Raw genomic sequence first — 8,775 nt, forward strand, 5'->3', positions numbered from 1 at the left:
CTCCTGATTGCTGCTCCGCTGCCCTGCTTTGCTGCAGTCGGCCTGCCTACTCCCCTCACCTCACCTTGCACTGTTCCTGGCGCCTGCCAGCCTTATCCAAACCCTGTGCTTATCCAAACCTCCCTGTGTTTCTGTTCCTTCCGGGCATCTGACTTCTGGACTGCTCCTTGACCACCTCTGTGCTTCTGCCAGTTTCTGGACTCTGGGCTGTTCTTGGACAATGCCTTTGCCTCTGGCCCTCTGCTGGACTCTGCCTGACCTCGTGCCCTGCTGCCTGGGTCCTGGTGTCCTGCCCCGATCCAAGCTGCCTACGCCCCAGATCCTGGCGATTTGCCAAGGCCTGCTCTGCACCCTGACCCGGGCAGTCATGAGTGTCATGAGTGATGTCAGCCAAGCCCTTCAGGCTCAGGTGCTAGCCCTGCGGAACGATAGCTCCAGTGTCAGTTTCCATAGAAACATTTAAACAGCACACATATATATCTAAAACAGAGTTAAACAATCAATAATGAGGAAAAACCCAGGACCTGATTCAACATCATCATCTTATTATTAGAATACATTTCTATCCCACCTTTCTTCTTCTTGCTAGGAACCCAGGGCAGCTTGCTAGGTTATCCTCCTCATATCCTGCCAAACTCCTAAGAGAAGAAGGTCTTAACTTGGTTCTAAACAGACAACAGCATTGCTGTCTGATGAGATCATTCCAGAATTGGGAGGCCACCACCAAGAAGGCCCTCTCCTTTGTTGCCATCTGAGCCTCTCTTAATAGAGCCACCTGGAGGAGCCCCTTAAATGATGAATATGGTGTATTGGTCGGCTGGGAAGCTACAATCCCATGAGGTCCCATGTCAGTGTATAGCTAGATGGTAGAGTCATTGTCCCTGTGCCCCACAGGAGAACTCAAGTGCACATTGCTGTCTTTGCCAGGACTTTACTAGTCCACCTGAGCTCACAAAATTTTATTTATTTATTTATTTAGAAAATGTCTAGGCCACCCCATTTGCTGAAGCCTTGGGGCGGCTTACAAATAAATAAATTAAAATACAGAAATAACAATATAAAATACACATAACTGTATAAAATAACTCGCCCTGGCCAAAAAACTTTAAAATAAAAATAACATTAACAATTAAAATGACACTTGAATAAAAAGGTCTTTGCCTGGTGCCGAAAAACAAATAACAACGGCGCCAGGCAGACCTCTCTGGTTGCTGTGCACTTTGTGCTAACTCAGCAATCTGTGTGTTTTAGAAACATAGAAACAAAGAAACAGAGCAAGTCAGAAGGGGTCTCCCGGGCCATCTAGTCTGACCTCTGGCACCAGCCGGCTCTGCTCATGACATGCCCACCGTGTGGACGTCCAGCCTATCCTTGAACACCCGCACCGATGGGGCCTCAACGACCTCTCGTGGAAGCCCATTCCACACCCTCGGGGTCCTGACTGTCAGGAAGTGCTTCCTGGCATCCAAACGGAACCTTGACTCCCTGAGCTTTGCTCCGTTGGAGCGCGTCCTGCCTTCCTCTGCAGGGGAGAACAGGTCTCTACCCACCTCCGTGTGACATCCCCTCACATACCTGTATGTCGCCAACATATCCCCTCTGAGTCTCCTCTTCTCCAGGCTGAAGAGACCCAATTCCTTCTGTCTCGCCTCATACGGCATCCCCTGCAAACCGGCCACCAACCTTGTGGCCCTACGCTGCACTGACTCTAACCTGGCTATATCCTTTTTGTAATGAGGGGCCCAAAACTGAGCACAATACTCCAGTTGTGGGCGCACCAGAGTCGTGTAGACTGGCAGTAATACCTCTCTCGATCTAGAAGCCACACTTCTGGCTATGCAACCAAGGGTGGCATTCATCCTCTTGACCACTGCCTTACACTGCTGACTCATGTTTAGCCTGCAATCAACCAGTACCCCAAGGTCCCTTTCACAAGTGCTGCTCTCCAGCCACTTGTCCCCTAACCTGTACTTATGACATCTATTCCTGTGTCCCAAATGCAAGACCTTGCACTTATCCACATTGAATGCCATCCTGTTGTCTCCTGCCCACTTCCATAGTCTGTCCAGATCCTGTTGGATCTGGAGTATCTGCTCCTCAGTTGTGGTCACTGCCCCAGTTTTAGTATCATCTGCGAATTTGATCAGCAGACTGTTCACCCCTTCTTCTATGTCATTGAGGAAAAGATTAAACAGGATCGGCCCCAGGACAGATCCCTGGGGGATCCCCCTTGTCACTGGTTGCCATCCCGATGATTCCCCACTAACAGTTACCTCTGCTTCCGGTCAACCATGCGCAAAACTCCTCAGTTTCTCAATCATGAGGCACTTTGTCAAAGGCCTTGCTGAAATCCAGGTAAACCACATCCACTGCATCCCCTCCATCTAGCCATCTTGAAATCTTGTCATAGAATTCCACAAGGTTTGTCTGGCAGGACCTGTTTTTGCGGAAGCCGTGTTGTGTGGTGCCAGCCTCCCTTCTCTATCTAGCATCACTAGATCTCTCGCTATTATGAGCCTTTCCATTGTTTTTCCTACATTGGATGTAAGGCTAACTGGTCTGTAATTCCCCATGTCCCTTCTACTACCCTTTTTGAAAATTGGGACCACTGACGCCACCCTCCAGTCCTCTGGAACTGTACCCGTTCTGCACAAGGCCTCAAAAATGGAGGCCAGCAGGTGTGAGAGAACCCCTGCCAACTCTCTAAGTACTCTCGAGTATAACCTGTCAGGGCCTGGCACCTTTGTAGTGTCCAATGCCTTGAGGAGCCCCTTGACTTCTAGGGGGGTGACTCTAATCTGTGGCCCTAAGTCCCCGGCCTCATCTAATCTCCTATGTGGATCTCCTCCATCCTGCTTTGGGGAGAACACAGAGGCAAAATAGTCTTTTAGCATCTGTGCCTGTTCCCTCATATCAGTCACTGGATCCCCTTCCTCCTTATTTAGTGGTCCCACCACTTGTCTCCCCTTCCTCTTCCTATTTACATGCTGAAAGAAGCCCTTTTTGTTGCTCTTGATATTCTCGGCAAGTCTCAGCTCGTAATCATCCTTAGCCTTGTGAAGAATCCTTCTGCAACAGGCCTCCTCCTGCCGGTATGCCCTTTTGTCTATTTGCCCCAGTACCCATTTCCTACGGAGGTTCCTCTTGTGACTAATCCCTCTAACCACCTCCTTTCGCATCCATGGCGGTGCTCTCCTTCCCCTCCCCGCCTTACTAACTAGAGGTATTGTCAAGGTTTGCGCCTCCAAAACCTCTCTTTTGAGTGCCATCTACCCCTGCTCAACTCCCTTGCCTTCCAGTAACCTATCTCAGGAGACTGTCCCCAGTCTGGCCTTCAGTTGGCCAAACTTGGCCCTCTTGAAGTCCCAGCTTCTAGTGCCTGACCTGCTGTATGTCCCCGTTCCCCTGATCTCAAAGCAAAGGATGGAGTGATCACTCGCAACCAGAGCTCTCCTAATCTGTACTCTTGGGCCCTCTGTGTGAAAAATCCTCCCTCTATAGCTTCTAGGAAGCGATGTGACCTGGACATGAGGCAGACCATAATTACAGCCAGACTCGGTGTCTCTGCATCCATCACTGCTGCTTCTCCCTCCTCAAATGTGTTGCTAGGTGTTGCCTAGCATCACAAGTGTGGATTCTGTAGTTTGTTTTTTCCCCTCCTGGGGCAGCACAGTGATCTTTGTCGCCATACAAACAAGTGCTTAGAATACACGCTTGTTGGCCAACAGAGAGAGATATTAAGCTATCTCAGGCAAGATGCTAACTCCACAGATGCTCAAGGGGGCATTGTTGGACTGCATCAGAAGATAGGGATTCGTCACAATAAGCAAAACGACTGAGTTTACGTAATACTAGCTGCAGATCTGCTCAGACTTCGGCGTGGATTAAGGTTCTCTGTTACGCATCCAGCTGAACATGAAAGTTTGTGAAACTCCACCCATATTTGCGAGCATTCACAGAAATGTACTATGTGAGTTTTTCTTCTTGAACAAAACCTAATAGTTAGCTTCATAAATTTGCAGAGACATCTGCATGATTGAAAATGGAAACTACATATATCAAAATGAAGGTAACAAGATTTGTAGAAAAGTCAAAGGAAAGGAATTTCCCTCCTCTGAGCAGCAGAGGGGCGCTTGTGTCTCCCTTGCTTGGGAAATGGAACTGGAGTGCACTTTCCAATGCTGGTCATTCATGAGGGCTACACAGAGGCAGCGGCAGAAATGCAATGCCAAGCTACCATTTACAGGAGTCACTCCAGTGACTTCTGGCACACAGTAGTTTCTTCCATGAACTCTTCTGATTTTTCCTTTTCTGGAACCACAAATTTAGTCTAGCTTCTAGTTAAGCCAGCAAACACTGGTGTTCATTTCCAATAGTGTCACAACAGTGTTGTCTATTACTCATACAAAGAAACAGGGTGAACTTTTGGGAAGGGAGTGGAGACTGAAGAGCTTAATTAGGGCAGGAGCAGAAAATAAATCATGTGATGAAGCCTGTTCATTTTGCCTAATACTGCTTGCATGAATTAGCGCTCTGTCCTGGGTGGCTCAACACTCTTTCCTCCTGCACTTATCTAGGGTCAAGCCATGACAGCAATGATGACAGGCATGGATTTTCATGACACCATAGGATGAAGCAGCCCCAAGGGGTGATACTTAGCTGGAAGGGCAACAAGGCCTTCACCAGCAGACAAGAATGGTCTCTGATGGTTTGCTTAGCAGCAGTGAGACTGAAGGTCAGGGAATATACAGTGGTACCTTGGCTCACAAACTTAATCCATTCCAGGACTCCGGTCATGACCCAAACTGGTCATGAGCCAAGTCAAATTTCCCCATAAGGTTCAGTGTAAATAGGGTTAATCTGTTCTGTAACTATTTTTTTTAATCAGAAAAAATTGAAGCAAAGTGCCAAAGAACAACAAAGATTGTGGCCATCTCCACCCCGCCCCCCGAGCACAACCGCAATTGTGCCTGTCTTCCTTGCATGAGTGTGACTGCAATCGGGGCCATCTCCCCACTCAAGGGGGGGGGAGATGGATGCGATCGGGGTCACCACCCAATGCGGAGATAGCCACCTGAGTCAATTTTTTTATGAAATTTATGTTCGCGACCTGATTTGTTCATGAACTGAGGCGTTCATGAGCCAAGGTACCACTGTATTCGGAGGAATCTAGGAAAGGCACAGTATGACCTTGGAAGGGTGCAGGGTGGAGCAGGACTGAATCAGAAGCCAAGTGAGAGAGATGGTGAGAACCAGAAGAGCCAGGGAAAAGGACCCAGCCCTAGCTGTTCAAGTTTGGATTCCTGCAGTCAGTGACTGTTTCTTTCCATCACACAAGGCAGCATTCATCCCCACAAACACGTTTGTTTTTATCATTGTTGAGACACAATGCATGTTATTTCAACATTTCTGGATGTGGAAATTACCTACAACAGAAGAGAGAAGCATCAGGTGATTAAGTAGATTTGCCTTCCAGCAGTGAGTGAATGAAATCTTTCCTTTTAAGAATAGCTACATTATTTTATTATTTATTTGTTTAGTAAAACATTTTTATGCCGCTCCATTCGCCGAAGCCTCGGGGCGGCTTACAACGTTAAGTTAAAAAAATAATTATAACATTAAATTAAAAAATACAAACATTAAGTTAAAAATGCAAAAATACCAATATAAAATAAGCCACCCTGGCCAGATAAAATCCAATAATATTAACAATTAAAATGCCGCTTAAATAAAAAGGTCTTCGCCTGGCGCCGAAAAACAAATAACGACGGCGCCAGGCGGACTTCTCTGAGGAGCGCATTCCATAGCTTAGGCGCCACCGCAGAGAAAGCCCTCCTCTGAGTACCCACCCTCCTAATTTCTTTCACGGAGGGTTCCCGGAGAAGCGCCTCTCCCGCAGATCTCAAGGAGCGGCCAGGCATATATGGATGTAAGCGCTCCTTCAGGTAACCAGGACCCAAGCCGTTTAGGCTTTATAGGTCATCACCAACACCTTGAATTGGGCCCGGACTTCAATGGGAAGTCAGTGAAGCTGACGGAGGACTGGAGTCATGTGAACATAACGCCCAGTCCCCGTCAGCAGCCTGGCAGCTCTGTTTTGAACCAGTTGAAGTATCCGGACTGTCTTCAAGGGTAGCCCCACATAGAGCGCGTTACAGAAGTCAAGATGGGAAGTCACCAGGCAGTCGTACTCCAGGTAGGGGCGCAGCTGATGAATCAGCCGAAGCTGAAGGAAAGCGCTCCTCGCCACTGCTGTCACCTGAGCTTCCAGTGAAAGCTCCAGGTCTAGGAGCACTCCCAGGCTGCGGACCTTGTCCCTAAGAGGGAGTCCAACCCCATTCAGGACTAGGTTCAATTCACCCTCTCCGAAGCCCAATCCGCCAACCAACAGGACCTCCGTCTTGTCTGGACTGAGCTTCAGTTTATTGGCCCTCATCCAGCCCATTACCTCGGCCAGGCACCGGTTCAGTACAGCCACTGCTTCACCTGGATTGGTGGAAAATGAGAGGTAGAGCGGGGTATCATCAGCGTACTGATGATTCCACAGCCCACACCTCCTGATGACCTCTCCCAGCGGTTTCATGTAGATGTTGAACATGCAGAAAGACACCAAACAGGGAAGGAGGCAGGATGTGACCTGTCTTTGCTCTGTCCCGTCTCTCTTCAGGGCACAGGAATGTGTTTTGTATCTGTCAGTTCACGGTCATATAGGACTTGCACATGTTTTCACACAATTGGAGAAAAGAAGGCATTTCTTCACATTAGCAAATGGCCATCCAGGTTAGCTAGAAAGTCTTTTGCACATGGAATTATAGAATCATAGAATAGGAGAGGTGGAAGGGGCCATGAAGGCGATCCGGTCTAACCCTCTGCTGTTGCAGGACACCAAGTTACACCATCCCACTCAGATGGCTGTCCAGTTTCTTTCTGAATGTCTCTAGTGTGGGAGAGCCCAGCACCTGTCTAGGCAGCTGGTTCCACTGTCGTACTGCTCTGGCAGTGAGGAAGCTTTTCCTGACGTCCAGCCTGGATCTGGGTTGTTGCAACTTGAACTGATTATTCCGTACCCTACACTCTGGCATCAGCAAGAAGAAATCTTGACCTTCCTCTTTGTGACAGCCTTTGAGGTACTTATAGAAGAATATCATGTCCCCGCTCGTCTTCTCTTCTCAAGCCTGAACGTGCCTAGTTCTTTCAGTCTCCCCTCATAGGGCAGGGTTTCCAAACCTTGGATCATTTTTGTTGCCCCCCTCTGGACCCTTTCTAATTTTCCTGCATCTTTCTTAAATCTTGGCCCACAGAACTGGACACAGTATTCCAGATGAGATCTGACTAGTGAGGAGTATAGAGGAACTGCTACTTCTCGTGAATTGGAAGTAATACTTCTGTTGATGCATCCCAGAATAGCATGTGCTCTTTTGGTGGCCGCTTCACATTGTTGGCTCATGTCCACAATTACTCCAAGATCTTTTTCTTTTTCAGTTCTGTTGAGCACATATTCTCCATCTTGTATCAATGCATTTGGTTTCTTTTTCCTAGGTGGAGGACTTGGCACTTATCCTTATGAATCTCATTCTGTTTCTTTGAGCCCATTGTTCAATTTTATCAAGTTCATCCAAGATCTTCATTCTGTCTTCTAGGTGTTTGCTGTTCCACCCAGTTTTGTATCATCTGCAAATTTGATTATCTTTCCTTGTACTTCCTCATCCAGATCATTAATATAGATGTTGGAGAGCACTGGGCCCAGGACTAAACCCTGTGATCCACCTAATTTTTTTCTCCATCTAGTCAACGTTTTGCTAATTTGCTTATCAGGATGTCATTTGGCATCCGTATTCCCTTAGCACAAGAAGTACAGAACAGCCCTGCTGGATCACAGAAAAGCCCATCTTAGCAATGTTACACCGGCTGCTGTCCAACCAGGGAGGATGATCACCCTGTTCAGAATAGTAATACTTTCACATTGAGAATAAGGTGGCTGGATGGGGTCACTGAAGCAGTCGGCATGAGCTTAAGTGGACTCCAGGGGATGGTGGAGGACAGGAAGGCATGGAGGAATGTTGTCCATGGGGTCGTGATGGGTTGGACACGACTTCGCAACTAACAACAACAACTTTCACATTTGGGTTTGTGGAGGGAGGGAATCTACCCAACAGGGCAGACAGGAACTATCATCCACTCGAGCTTGAAAAGGGGGCACTTCAAACGTCACAGATATAATGGGGTAAGTGAAATATGTGGGCAAATGACAGTCTCACCAACCTGAACCAAGATTAATGAGCGAGCATTAGCAGTGAGGTTACTTGGAAGAAACCACATACAAAGTGGGAATAAATGACGTGGGGGCAGGGGGAAATTATTAAAGCAAAAGGGAGGGGAGGGGAGGGAGGAGAGGAGGAGCTGGAGCTGGAGCTGGAGCTGGAAAGAAGTTACACAAATAGTCATACAGGACCTTTGCTACAATACCCCTAATAAAAATAACCAGGTCCAACTTCCCTGTATATTACTGAGGCAATGGGTTTCCTATAGGGCAGTTGTCCAACCAGGGTCTGGATGCACTGTGCAATCATTTGGCATTCCCAGACAGAGAAAACTAGCACAATTCTTGGGCCTTCTTTTAACTCACACTACTTTTCTTTTAACCCTCAGCAGATTCCCTGAACCTACTGGAGGCTAGCCCACCATCTAACTTCACCATCTGAAGGAGGCCTATCTTCCCACAGAGATGTTAGTTGAAATTGTTTGGCCCGATTAGGGTGGTCAGACCACATGGCC

Source organism: Varanus komodoensis, unplaced genomic scaffold (genome assembly GCF_004798865.1).
Source record: "Varanus komodoensis strain SLA01 unplaced genomic scaffold, ASM479886v1 scaffold16, whole genome shotgun sequence".
NCBI classification, from domain to species: domain Eukaryota; kingdom Metazoa; phylum Chordata; class Lepidosauria; order Squamata; family Varanidae; genus Varanus; species Varanus komodoensis.